Below are 15,218 nucleotides of genomic sequence, written 5' to 3'. Positions count from 1 at the left end.
TATAACATTGTAAAGTTAGTAAAAACTTGGACTGAAGCGAAAAAGTCCAATGGAAAATAAATAACTGTTTAATTAATATGAAAGGATGGGAAGGGATCTTTCAATTTATCTTGAAAGAATGTGATAAGTACAGATTATAAAGTAAAAAATAAAATTACTAAATAAAAATTATTTGAAACACAAACCAAAGACACAGTCTCCACCCTCAGGGACCTTATGACCTGGTGGAAGAGACATAATTATGGGAACAAATGTAAGTGTAGTTAGTAATAGCCAGAACCAAGGATGGAAGGATGAACCCTGTTGGAGTAGGAAGGCAATGCCCTGAAATAGCCCCTAGAACCCATAATGTCTGAGATGTGGTCGGAGGAGCAATAATGGTTGTGGGGTTGCAGCTCAGAGAAGGAGGTCATTGGACGCAGAATGTCTCCACGTAACTGTGTAGTGAAATCCCATGCACAGAGCTATGAGGTATGTGTGTGACATCCAGCGTGACACATGTTGGTGCCGGATTGTGGAGAGCCTTAAACGTCATATCAGAAGTGAGGGCTTAGTCTGTGAGTTCATTCCTCCAAACACCACTTGGAAAATGTATATGCTGTGAAGATGTATTAGGTATCCTGACATTTTCCTCCAATGATTAGATTCTCAGTATATTTTTAAAAATGAGAATGGTACTGTTTTAAATAAGATGACTGTTGAGATAAAATAACAATCAAAAATATGCTAATCAGGAATGGTGGTGTTTGAGTCACTAAAAACGTGCCTCTTTACCCATTTTTAGAAGGACCATTTTATGTGATCCTCTGCATCATACAGCCAATAGAAGCCTCACATGGAAATTAGCATGACCAGTCAGCTTTCAAATTTCTGGGTAAAGCTGAAAAAGATGAATAACATTTTAAGGCACAGTAAAGTTTATCTTGACATTGTACAGGAGGCAGTGATCAAGACCATCCCCAAGAAAAAGAAATACAAAAAGGCAAAATGAATGTCTGAGGAGGCCTTACAAATAGTTGAGAAAAGAGAAGTGGAAGTTAAAGGAGAAAAGGAAAGACATACCCATCTGAATGCAGAGTTCCAAAGAATAGCAAGGAGAGATAAGAAAGCCTTCCTCAGTGATCAATGCAAAGAAATAGATGAAAACAATAGAATGGGAAAGACTATATAGGAAAGCAATAGAATGGGAAAGATCTCTTAAAAAAAAAATAGAGCTACCAAGGGAACATTTCATACAAAGATGGGCACAATAAAGGACAGAAATAGTATGGACCTAACAGAAGCAGAAGATGTTAAGAAGAGGTGGCAAGAATACACAGAAGTATACAAAAAAGATTTGCTGATCCAGATAACCACCACAGTGTGATTATCGTGGAATCAGACATCTTGGAGTGTGAAGTCAAGTGGGTCTTAGGAAGCATCACTATGAACAAAGCTAGTGGAGGTGGTAGAATTCCAGTTGAGCTATTTCAAATCTTAAAAGATGATGCTGTCAAAGTGCTGCACTCAATATGCCAGCAAATTTGGAAAACTCTGTAGTGACCACAGGACTAGAAAAGGTCTGTTTTCATTCCAATCCTAAAGAAAGGCAATGCCAAAGAATGCCTGTACTACCACACAATTGCACCCATCTCACACACTAGCAAAGTAACGCTCAAATTCTCCAAGCAAGGCTTCAACAGTATGTGAACTGAGAACTTCCAGATGTTTCAAGCTGGATTTAGAAAAGGAAGATGAACAAGAGATCAAAGTGCCAGCATCTGTTGGATCATACAAAAAGCAAGAGAGTTCTAGAAAAATATCTACTTCTGCTTTATTGACCATGCCAAAGCCTTTGACTGTGTGGATCACAACAAACTGTGAAAAAGTCTAAAAAGAGATGGGAATACCAGACCACCTTACCTGCCTTCTGAGAAATCTGTATGCAAGTCAAGAAACAACAGTTAGAACCAGACATGGAACAACAGACTGGTTCCAAACTGGGAAAGGAGTATGCCAAGGCTGTATATTGTACCCTGCTTATTTAACTTATATGCAGAGTACATCATGGAAAATGCTAGGCTAGATGAAGCACAAGCTGGAATCAAGATTGCCAGGAGAAATATCAATAACCTCAGGTATGCAGATGACACCACCCTTATGGCAGAAAGCAAAGAGGCCTTAAAAGCCTCCTTATGAAAGTGAAAGAGGAGAGTTAAAAAGCTGGCTTAAAGCTCAACATTCAAAAAATGATCATGGCATCATCACTTCATTGCAACTTGATGGGGAAACAATGGAAACAGTGAGAGACTTTATTTTCTTGGGCTCCAAAATGACTGTAGGTGGTGACTACAGCATGAAATTAAAAGACATTTGCTCCTTGGAAGGAAAGCTATGACCAACCTAGACAGCATATTAGAAACCAGAGACATTCCTTTGCCAACAAAGGTCTGTCTAGTCAAAGCTAAGGTTTTTCAAGTAGTCATGTATGGGTGTGAGTTTGACCATAAAGAAAGCTGAGTGCTGAAGAATTGATGCTTTTGAACTGTGGTGTTGGAGAAGACTCTTGAGAGTCCCTTGGACTGCAAGGAGATCCAACCAGTCCATCCTAAAGGAGATCAGTCCTGAATATTCATTGGAAGGACTGATGCTGAAGCTGAAACTCCATTACTTTGGCCACCTGAAGTGAAGAACTGCCTCATTGGAAGAGACCTTGATGCTGGGAAAGATTGAAGGCAGGAGGAGAAGGGGACGACAGAGGATGAGATGGTTGGATGGCATCACTGACTTAATAGAGACAAGTTTGAGTAAACTCTGGGAGCTGGTGATGGACAGGGAGGCCTGGTGTGCTGCCGTCCATGGGGTTGCAAAGAGTTAGACATGACTGAGTGACTGAACTGAACTGAAGTGAAAGTTTATCCTCCCCTTGCAAAAATAAATCACTTCACCTTTAATTACTAACATAAAAATGGACTCAGGAACAAATAGCTTAAAGTACCCTGGGGTTCTTCTACTTCAAGTGAACTAGAGTTCCAGGGACACAGAAAGTACCAAACTTGACTTTACTGCTTTGAATTCATTTTATCAGACATACCATGGGAGGTGGTGGCAGAACTTGAGACTGGGAGGTTTGTTGGGAGGAACCCTGGCTTTTGGAGGGAGTGGCCAGTCCCACAGATGTAAAAAGAGGATTAAAACAATGCTTCTTCAACAGGGTGCTCTTAGAGACTGATGGGGAAACATCCCCCTGCTCCCTGCTTTTAGAAATTAATCAGGGATCATGCAGTGACTTGAGACCACTCCACCTATACCACATTAATAGCCGTCTTTTTACACTGAACATCACTTAGGAAGACTCCTCAGTTATCTGAAGCAATATGTACTCTTTCATTTTCCATGAAGCCCCAGCTGTTCTTGGTCCATCTTTCATTTTTCTCACTAATAATGGGGAAATGACTGTACGGTCATTGTATGACTTATCGCGTCCATGCCCCATTGCTCAGTCGGGTCTTACTCTTTGTGACTCTTTAGCCCTCCAGGCTCCTCTTGCCTGGTTTACAGGCAAAAATACTGGAGCAGGTTGCCATTTCCTTCTCCAGGGAAATGTCCCAATCCAGAGATTGAACCTGCATCCCTGTGTCTCCTGCACTGGCAGGCAGATTTTTTTTTTTTTTTTTTTTACCACTGAGCCACCAGGGAAGGCCCTGACCTAATCTTGTCAGCACAAGTTTTCTGATTTTTCCAACAAAAGCTGGAACTCAAAATTTTAAATGTATTCTATTGATTTTCAGATGCTTCAAACTAACTACAGAATTTTAAGAACTCAAAACAAGCTATCAGGGATTCACAGAACAAGTTTGTGGTGTTGGTTGAGAGATGTTAAGTGCATTGTGGTTATAAGAACAGTCTCTGCAGCTACACTTTGAGTTCAAAACCCAGCTCGTTTCTCATGAGGGAGTAAGTCATTCATTCGCCTCAGTTTCCTTGCCTGTGAAACCAGGCTTATGACATAAATGAGGATATGTGCTTCAGCTTGGGCTTCTAGGGGATGCTAGTTATAAGGAACCCAACTGCCAGCGCAGGAGATGTAAGTGACCCGGGCTTGTTCCCTGGGTCAGGAAGATCCCCTGAAAGAGGGCAGGGCAACCCACTCCAGTATTCTTGCCTGGAGAATCCCATGGACAGAGGTGCCTGGCGGGTTACAGTCCACAGGGTCACAAAGAGACTGAAGCAACTTAGCACACAGGCACGTGCCTTGAATTATTTGAATGAAGATTGAATGAGTTGATATAGATAAAGCTCCTGAACATGTGCTCCCAGGGCATGGTAAGCACTAGTTGAAACTTATTATTAGTTCTTATTATCATTCTGCCCCATGACATGAAATCAACTATCCACAATTGATGAGAAACTTGCACGGATCTGGGTGGTAAGCGAAGTAGGAAATAAGCTAACCTTCCTTGGAGAAGAATGTTCTATGGGGACATCAAATGACTAATGTTTAAAAATTACCAAGTTTCATGATGTTTTTACCTTTATTTCACTCCCAATCTAGATTCTACCTCAATTTCCATCAAGGGGAGTCCAGAGAAAAGTAAAAGAAGTAACTGCTTTCTCATTTGGATTTTTTTCTTTCTAGTTTTATCTTTCTTTTAATTACATTTCCTCTTTGTGATTTTCAGGGAATAAAATTAGTAGAAGAAGGAATAACACAAATTGAGTTTCCACTGTGCACAGAGAGAAGTGCTTAATCCTACAGGAAATAATGACATAATTAGATGACTCTTTCTGGAAAAAAAAAATAGAAAAAAAAGAGAAAGAAAAATAAAAGAAGGAAAAGTTCATCAGTTTCTGAATATGACAGTAATTATACTCAGCTAAATATTTACCAAGAATGGTGCTTTGTACAGATGACATTAGAATATGAATTTTCATCAGATGAGGTCCCAAAGATTTTTGCAGTGGCTCTCAGTCTTTAATGTGCTAAAGAATCATCCAAGAGCTTGTTAAAATGCAAGTTCTTGGACTTTACCTGGGAGAGTCTGCTAATTTAGGTTTGAGTGAGGCCCAGGCATGTGTTTGTATTAATCAGAGCACAGATTTCTGGACTGACCTTGAGGAACACTGTTCTCAAATAAGAGTTTAGGCTATTGGAATACATAGTTACCTATTGAACAACTCCTAGCTGCATTTTTAACTCAAAGATTCTTCAGTATTATAGGCCTTTTCTCAGTTCAAGGGGATGAATGTTGATTTGATCAAATTAGTAACTATAATTTCATTCACTTGACAGGCATAGACATGAGATGTCACTCTGGTCAATATGATAAAATGGTAAGCCTTTTGGGAAAGACTTTCACTTTGATTGAAGAGAGAAATACTCCAATGCCTTTATTTTCTTTGCCTGTGGGATGAAGCTGTGTGGGAGATAGTACTTGGAGCCCCTAAAGCTAGATACTAACATAAGGAGAGTAGCTAGCACACTGAGGATGATGGAGAAGAACTATGAGCTCTTGGTAACATTGCTAATGATTACAATAACTTTTGAAATATCTTGTCTCTGGGTTTGTTGAGATAATATGTCTCATATAATTTAAACTACTTTTAATTAGGTACCCTGTAATTTAAAGCTTGGAGCAGATATATGACACAAATTTTGTTCCGCAGTGCTATAAGGAACAGACCATAAAATGTAAAACTTGCAGAGTGAAGTACACAGAACAAGGACAGTGGTGGCTGGAGCCCTCCCATTTGGGAAGTAGGTAATACCTGTTATGCAGTCACAAAATACTTGATCCAACTACCAGTTGTTTCTTGGGTTTCAGACTATATTCTGATCTAATTTAGAAGAAAGAGAAGGAAAAATTCAGTGCATGGAGATTTATTGGCTGTCTACAGACTCCTCCACTAAGGTTCTATAAGAGACAAAGTGTCTGCATGTGGCCTCTGAGAGAACAAGGAAAAAGAAAACAGGCTTTGCTAAGAGGGGCATTTTTTGAGCATAGGCTGAAAGTTGAGTTGACTGAGAGTCTTTTAATTTGAAGTCTTGCAGTGCTGGAAAAGTCAGTTTCTGCCCTCCAAGCTAAAGCTAGTTTATAAAGCAGCAGGGAAACAGGGGATTTATCAGAAGATCAAATTAATAAGCTGGGTGCCTCAGGCCACTTGCAGATACCCCCCATTGTTAATTATTTCTAAGTGAAGGAGAGGCAAGGCTGTATCAAAAGATTGGCAACTTCTCCAACAAAGACTATACTTTTCAAAAGTCTTAAGGTAGGGACCATTAAACCAAGGGAGAGTAATAAAGTCAGAGGGCAGAGGTCAAATAATAGAGCTCTGCACTTGTTCAAATGCAAGTTTTGAAAAGGTGGGGTTAAAAAGTACAGAATTAAAGACCACATTGAATCAGACATTTTACCTGTAGTTACTAAACCATGAGAATGACTGGACAGGTGTAACAAGTTTGTTCATCACTGTGTTGCCAAGGAAAATATGATCCTGGCCAAGCATAGGTTCTGAAAGACTAAACCCAAAGGAAAACTGCAGGTTTGTACACCTAGACCAACAAGAATGGGGTGGCTAACTCGGTGCATACTTCAGAAAAGCTGTTTCACACTGTCCATCTTAGATGTAGCCAGGGAGGATGAACCACCAGAGAGCAGGACCAGTTTTGTGGAGGACAAGAGACAAAGGAGACCCTCTCCGAGGCAGAACCAGGTCTGTGGAGGATAGGGGCCAAGGGCCGGTCCCTAGGGGCAGAAGCAGGTCAGTCCACTGACAGCGAGTAAGAGAATCTTCCCAGGCTAGAACCCGGACTTCTAGCTGGCTGTCCTGGGGCTGACTGTGCCACTGGAATGGAGTCTTCACCCTTCTTGTCCAGCTGAGTAAGGAGGAGTTTGCACCTCTCTGCTTTGCCTCTTTTTCCACTCTGTCCACACACATGTTGCTGTGGCACTTACCTTCTTCCTTTTCTTCCAGTGCACGTTGCCATGTTATGGGCAGGTAACTGGTCTTTTAACCATACTTTTGCAAACATGGACCCAGTGAAGAAAACTGTCCCTCACCCAGACGTCCAAGACCTGGAGCCCGAGACTGGATGATCCTCGAGGCTTGTTTTCTTTAAGAAATGAAAGAATGAGTACCGTGTAAGTGTGAGGCCGCTATTTTAGCATAAAGATGGCACATATGGGTATTGGGTGCCCAGAGTGGAAGGTGTGAACTATTGTTAAATACCTAGCAGCTCTCTCTGCTTCCTGGCTCCCACTACACACTGCCTTGTGCAAAGACTTCAATTTCCGTCGAGCATTAATAATGCATGCGGTTCATGGGGCTTCTCTTCAGCCTTCAAGGGGATTGACAAGAGAAAGCCAACCAGTTGTTATCAGCGACAGTCATCAGTTGAAGCCTGGGCTGTGTCTACACTGTCAATTAAACAGCAAGGAAACTCTCCTGCGAAGCTACTTGAAAGGACTTTCCTTCCTGTAAAAATGACAGTGCATGGAGAAACCCTCCTCCCGCCTCTTTCGGTGTCTGGAAGGCTCCGTGTGAGGACAGAGTCTGCGGCAGCCATCAGCCGGCGGCTCCACTGGAGGAAAAAGCAGAAAGATGGAGCGGGCCCGGACCCCAGATAGCACTGCAAGGTCTTAGAGCCAGCCCAGAGCGGCTTGGTGGGCCACAGGCCACGGGGTTGCAAAAGACCTGAATGTGACTTAGTGACTAGACAACAGCTCTTCACTATTACCTTATTGATAAAGAATATTCTAGTTTCACCCTGGTGTAGAAGCTGTTGTTAGCATAGCAGCACTCTGATTTGAAGAGTGTTCCTGCATTTTAATTTCATTTAAATTTTTAAATTGAAATATAGTTGACTTATAAGATTATGCTTGTTTCAGGTACACTACATAATGATTTGACATTTGCATACATTATGATCACCATGAAGTCTAGTTACCATCTGTCCCCACAGAAAGTTATTCCAATATTACTGACCTAGTCTTTGTGCTGTATATTACCTCCGTATAATTTATTATATAACTGGAGGTTTGTTCCTCATAATCCTCGTCACTTATTTTACTCATGATCTCATGCTGTTTCCTTCCACATTTTAAATAAAATAAAAATGCCACATAGTTCACGCTTCACTGCATCAGAATTAGAGTGCTAATAAAACCAGAAGCAAGTTTGTTTTGCTTCAGTGGAACATTCTTGACCCTGCCTTCTTCCCAGCATCTCTGGTTAAACAAATGTAGATGCTTTCCACAGTGATCCAGGTGGCTTATCTGGAATATGTAATTTCTTGCTGATCTGGTAATTGATGGAGAATAGGAGCTATCTGAACAGGGATACTTAATTACTTTCACCGTGGGAATAGATTGTGTTGGCATTGCTGTTGCTTAATTTATTTAAGCCACATACTCATTTTTGCCATTCTCTCTGCTCTTAGGAATTGGACGTGTCTCTATCTAGGATGGTATTTCATGCCTTCATGGACCATGTTGGAGATTTAAGTCCAATCAAGGACCAGTGATGAGATGGACATAGGGATGACTGAAGCTGAGAGAGAAAAGAAAGGTGATATTCTCACATATTTTACAATTCTTAAAAAAATTGTATCATGAACTCACAGAGCACATTTTTATGATGAAAGATAACATAAATTCAATAAAAACTGCTAATTTGTTCACTATAACTCCTTGAAAGTGTCTTGTACCGATTGTGATGACATTTCACTTCAACCAGTACTTCCAGATTTGATCTCCAACTAGTGGAGAATTACTAGCCCCTCATAGTGCTATAGCTGATACTGGAAACTATAGACCCAATTTCTGCTTCAGCTACTATTTCAGATGTAACCCTAAGCTAAGGGGACGCATTTTAGGATGTTGGTGAAGGGGAGTGGATAACCAAATTCACTCACAAGAATTTCAGGTCATTACTGCCAACAAGTTACTTGATCTTCTTGAACTATTGTCTCCCCATCATTTCCTCATTCATAAAATAGGGCTGTTAGTACTTTACCAGGGGATTGTTACTAGAGTCAAAACTATAAAGAAAATGAACCTTGTGTTGGTTGGTTTGTTACCACATCGTGTGAAACTGGTTAGGCAGATTATAACCCAAGATGGGGTGTATGTTCAGGAAAGGTGTACTCAAAGTATAAACTCTATAAAGCAAAATTCACTTGGAGGGCCCCACAGAGGTAACCCCAGAGTCAGTTTTCTTTCAGAATAGCTGAAACTGAGGTTCAATGAAGACATACTATTTGTACATTGAAGCAGAGTATCGGCTTCAAATAAGAGCTCATCTACCATTCTTGGTGGATCAGACGGTAAAGCATCTGCCTACAATGCGGGAGACCTGGGTTCAATCCCTGGGTTGGGAAGATCTCCTGGAGAAGGAAATGGCAACCCACTCCAGTATTCTTGCCTGGAAAATCCCATGGACCGAGGAGCCTGCTAGACTACAGTCCATGGGGTCGCAAAGAGTTGGACACGACTGAGCAACTTCACTTTCACTTTACAAGCCTTGAGGGCAGGTGCTCCAGGTTACAAGGGTTCATTGCCCACGAGCCATTAGAATCCTTGTGAAGAGTGAGTAGGGGCGGGACCTACCTTTTGCACTACAATGGCCTTGGTTACAGAAACAAGGCGTGGCATTCTTTCTATCCCTTGTGTCTGGACTGAGTTTCCCTTGGCCTGTAGTTAGAAAAAATCCACTTACTTCCTTGGCCAAATTCTGCTCATCTTTCACATCTCAGCATAGGTGACACCCTGAGAAGGTTATCTTGACCCCGCTGTCCACTCCAGTTCTGGGCTAGGTGTTGGCTGCTGTGTGAGCCCAGATCATCCTGAACATGTCCACCGCTGAACTCTTTATGCTCTTCTGTCATTGTCTGCCCTCACATCTCCACTCCTGCACAACTGTGAGCTAGTGACATCAAGGGCCTGGGCCAGCCTCTGTTCCCTAGAATAGAGCCTGCCTTGCAGGATGTGTGAGTATTGGCAATAGAAGTCATGTCTGAATGTATATCTAATTGTTATGACACTCTGAGGTCTCACCTCTGGGAAACACATTCACTTAAAAAATTCACTGTGAGACTTTAGGAAAAATACACAAGATTATAAGGAAATCTCATATAGTCATAACACATATTTGGTAATGATCAAGATCAATATTGTCACCTTTGCTTTATATTTCCTCTTTTGCAGTTTTGTTGCAAATCCCAGAACTCATGACATTTTACCTCTGAATATTTTAGGACACAGTTCTAAAATCACGATTGTTTTCCTATGTAAGCACAATACCACACTTTCTTTTAGTGTTGATTGCTTAGCCATTGTTTGGATTTCCCTGTCTTTATAATTAGTTTATTCCAATTAGGGAAAAAAATCCCATGAATCACTGGGTAGTTGTTTTTATTTTATTTATTTTAAATTAATTTATTTATTTTAATTGAAGCCTAATTACTTTCTAATATTGTGGTGGTTTTTTGCCATACATTGACATGAATCAGTCACGGGTGTACATGTGTTCCTCATCCTGAACCCCCTCCCACTTCCCTCCCCATCCCATCCCTTTGGGTTATCCCAGTGCACCCACTTTCATTGCCCTGTTTCATGCATTGAACTTGGACTGGTGATCTATTTCACATATGGTAATATACATGTTTCAAGCTATTCTCTCAAATCATCCCACCCTCGCCTTCTCCCACAGAGTCCAAAAGTCTGTTCTTTACATCTGTTGTCTCTTTTGCTGTCTCACATATAGAGTTGTTACCATTTTTCTAAATTCCATATATATACATTAATATACTATATTGGTGTTTTTCTTTCTGTCTCACTTCACTCTGTATAATACGTTCCAGTTTCATCCACCTCATTAGAACTGATTCAAATGTGTTCTTTTTAATAGCTGAGTAATACTCCATTGTGTATATGTACCACAGCTTTCTTATCCATTCATCTGCTGATGGTCATCTAGGTTGCTTCCATGTCCTGGCTATTATAAACAGTGCTGTGATGAACATTGGGGTACACGTGTCTCTTTCAATTCTGATTTCTTCGGTGTGTATGCCCAGCAGTGGGATTGCTGGGTCATATGGCAGTTCTATTTCCAGTTTTTTAAGGAATCGCCATACTGTTCTCCATAGTGGCTGTACTAGTTTGCATTCCCATCAACGGTGTAAGAGGGTTGACTTTTCTTCACACCCTCTCCATCATTTATTGCTTGTAGACTTTATGATGGCAGCCATTCTGACCGGTGTGAGATGGTACCACATTGTAGTTTTGATTTGCATTTCTCTGATAATGAGTGATGTTGAGCATTTTTTCATGTGTTTGTTAGCCATCTGTATGTCTTCTTTGGAGAAATGTCTGTTTAGTTCTTTGGCCCATTTTTTGACTGGGTCATTTACTTTTCTGGTATTGAGCTGCATGAGCTGTTTGTATATTTTCCAGATTCTTTGTTAGTTGCTTCATTTGCTATTATTTTCTCCTATTCTGAAGGCTGTCTTTGCACCTTGCTTATAGTTTCCTTCATTGTGCAAAAGCACTGTTTTTAATTCTCTCCTACCACTTTTTTCATTTCATGCCATTGCACTTTTAAGAGCTGAATTTCTTGTCCTGGAAGATGTCTCATAGTCTGGATTAGTCTGTTTTCTTGAAGTGTCATTTGTTTGTTCCTGTAGCCCCATATAGCCTATAAATTGGAAGTTGATTCTACAGACTCAAGAAGATTAAGGGTCAACTATTTTTGGCAAGGATATTTCACAGGTTGTGCTGTATACTTTGTGTCACATAATATTGAGAAGCATGCGGTGTCTGAATGTCCCAGAGTAGTGTCTTGTGCAGGCACTCTGCTTTATTCAACTACTTCTCTGTTGGTAGACATTTGTATTTTATTCTCAATTGTTTGCTGTCACAAATCATGTCACAATGAATAACTTCGTGCATAAGATATATCTTTCATACAGTGTATCTTTAATAGGGTTTCCTAAGAATGAGTTTATTGCTTCTTTATGCTAATTTATATTTTTACCATGACTGTTTTACAAATTACGTTTCTATTTTTGAGTTTCAGTGCTTTTACCATGATGTACCATGGCAGGTTTAATCCCACTTAGATTTATCCTACTTGGGGTTAGAATTCTTCTTGAATCTGATTTGATGATTTTTGTCAGTTTGGAAAATTCTCAACATCACATTAAGCATTGCTATGCTCCCTCTCCTATCTATCTAGAACTCCAAGTGCCTTTATGTTAGACTTAATTGTATCCTCTTTACTCTGTGTTCTCTCTGCATTTTACTCACTGATTTCTCTGTGCTTCTGTACTTAATATTTGGGATATTTACATCCTACTCATGTCCAGTTCCCTAAATCTCTACTCAGCTGTGTCTAATAATGTTTTTAAACTCATCCATTGTAGCTCAGTTGATAAAGAATCCACCTGCTTTGCAGTTCAATTCCTGGGTCGGGAAGAACCACTGGAGAAGGGATAGGCTACCCACCCCAGAATTCTTGGGCTTCCCTTGTGGCTCAGTTGGTAAAGTATCTGCCTGCAATGTGGGAGAATGGGTTTGATCCCTGGGTTAGGAAGATCCCCTGGAGAAAGGAGCGGCTACCCACTCCAGTATTCTGGCCTGGAGAATTCCATGGACTGTATAGTCCTTGGAGTCACAAAGAGTCAGACAAGACTGAGCAACTTTCACTTTCACTTTTTTTCGTTGTATTCTTGGGCTTCCAAGGTGGTGCAGGAGTAAAGAACTCACCTGCAATGTAGGAGGTGCCAGAGATGTGGGTTTGATCCCTGGGTCAGGAAGATCCCCTGGAGGAGGGCATGGCAACCCACTCCAGCCTGGTGGGCTACAGTCCATGGGTCACAAAGAGTCTGACATGATTGAGTGAGTGCAAGCTTCCAAGAGCAAACATTGTATTCTTAGTTTCAGTTACTGCATTTTTCTAAGGTCAGAAACATCCACTTGATTTTTTAAGAAAAATTCCTGATTTATTTTCCCAGTTCTCATTTTTTCTTTTTTATTTCCTTGAAGTCATACTTGTTTTAAAAGCTATACTTAGTAACCCTTATTAAGAGTCTCTGATGTAGTTTTCTTGTTTTTGTTTACAATTTCTTACATTTTTGTGTGACTTGTATTTGATAGAGTACCATTCATAATTCAAGACACAATTTAAGATTTTGAGTGATATAATTTTCCTCTATGTAGGATTTACATTTACTTTGGTCAGGTAAGTTGGCGTATTGGAGAAGGAAATGGCAACCCACTCCAGAGTTCTTGCCTTGAGAATCCCAGGAATGGGGGAGCCTGGTGGGTTGCCGTCTATGGGGTCACACAGAGTCGAACACGACTGAAGTGACTTAACAGCAGCAGCAGGAATTTGAGATGGTTCAAACTGGGCTTCAACATAGCAGAGACATACATACGATTTCCCCTTATTTCTAGGTGGTGCCCTTCTGGGTCCCAACCTAAAGCCTGAGGAAGGTACCAGAGTCCTTCCTGGATAGTGGACTGGGATACCAAATTTTCCTCATGCTCTGTTTGACCATCACAGGTATTACTTAGTTTCCCATCCTCAGCCATGTGTTCCAGAATTGAGTCATCTCTGTGGGGAAAGCAATCTCCACCACAGAGTTTTTCTCTCTCAGTTTCCTTTTTTTTTTTTTTAAGTTAATCAGGGGATAATTGCTTTACAATACTGTGTTGGTCTCTGACATGAATCAGCCATCAGTCCTGCTCAGTCACTCAGTCGTGTCTGACTTTTTGTGACCCCATGGACTGCAGCATGCCAGGCTTCCTTGTCCATCACCAACTCCCAGAACCTACTCAAACTCCCAGAACTCTCATGTTCATCAAGCCGGTGATGCCATCCAACCATCTCAACCTAGTTGTCTCCTTCTCCTCCTGCCTTCAATCTTTCCCAGCATCAGGGTCTTTTCCAATGAGTCAGTTCTTCACATCAGGTGGCCAAAGTATTGAAGTTTCAGCTTCAGCATCAGTCCTTCCTGTGAATATTTAAGACTCATTTCTTTAGGATGGACTGGTTGGATCTCCTTGCTGTCCAAGGGACTCTCATGAATCTTCTCCAACACCACAGTTCAAAAGCATCAATTCTTCAGCTCTCAGCTTTCTTTTATGGTCTAACTCTCACCTTCATAAATGACTACTGGAAAAAATCATAGCCTTGACTAGATGGAACTTTGTCAGCAAAGTAATGTCTCTGCTTTTTAATATGCTGTCTAGGTTGGTCATAGCTTTTCTTCCAAGGAGCAAGCGTCTTCTAAACTCATGGCTGCAGTCACTGTCTGCAATGATTCTGGAGCCCAAGAAAATAAAGTGTCTCACTGGTTCCACTGTTTCCCCATCTATTTGCCATAAAGCTATGGGACTGGATGCCATGATCTTAGTGTTTTGAATGTTGAGTTTCAAGTCAACATTTTCACTCTCCTCTTCCACTTTCATCAAGATGCTCTTTAATTCTTCTTCTCTTTCTGCCATAAGGGTGGTGTCATCTGAATATCTGAGGTTATTGGTATTTCTCTCAGCAATCTTGATTCTAGCCTGTGCTTCAGCTAGCCTGACATTTCTTATGATGTACTCTGAATAGAAGTTAAATAAGCAGGGTGACAATATAGAGTCTTGATGTACTCCTTTCCCAATTTGAAACCAGTCCGTTGTTCCATGTCGCATTCTAAATATTGCTCCTTGACCTGCATACAGATTTCTCAGGCAGTAAATAAAGTAGTCTGGTAGTCTCTTGCTTTTTCTGTGATCCAACAGATTTTGGCAATTTGATCTCTGGTTCTTCTGCCTTTTCTAAATCCAGCTTGAACATCTGGAAGTTCTCAGTTCACATAGTGTTGAAGTCTCGCTTGGAGAATTTTGAGCATTACTTAGTTAGCATATGAGATGAGTGCAATTGTGTGGTAGTTTGAATATATTTGGCATTGCCTTTCTTTGGGATTGGAATGAAAACTAACCTTTTCCAGTCCTGTGGCCACTGCTGAGTCTTCCAAATTTGCTGGGATATTGAGTGCAGCACTTTCTCAGCATCATCTTTTAGGACTTTTGGAATTCCATTACCTCCACTAGCTTTGTTCATAGTGATGCGTCCTAAGGCCCACTTGCCTTCCATTCCAGGATGTCTGGCTCTAGGTGAGTGATCACAACACTGTGGTTATCTGGGTCATTGACATCTTTTTGTATCATTTTTCTGTGTATTCTTGCCAC

The sequence above is a fragment of the Oryx dammah genome, unplaced genomic scaffold (assembly GCF_014754425.2).
Source record: "Oryx dammah isolate SB20612 unplaced genomic scaffold, SCBI_Odam_1.1 HiC_scaffold_17, whole genome shotgun sequence".
NCBI lineage: Eukaryota > Metazoa > Chordata > Mammalia > Artiodactyla > Bovidae > Oryx > Oryx dammah.
This window is presented reverse-complemented; position numbering follows the sequence as displayed.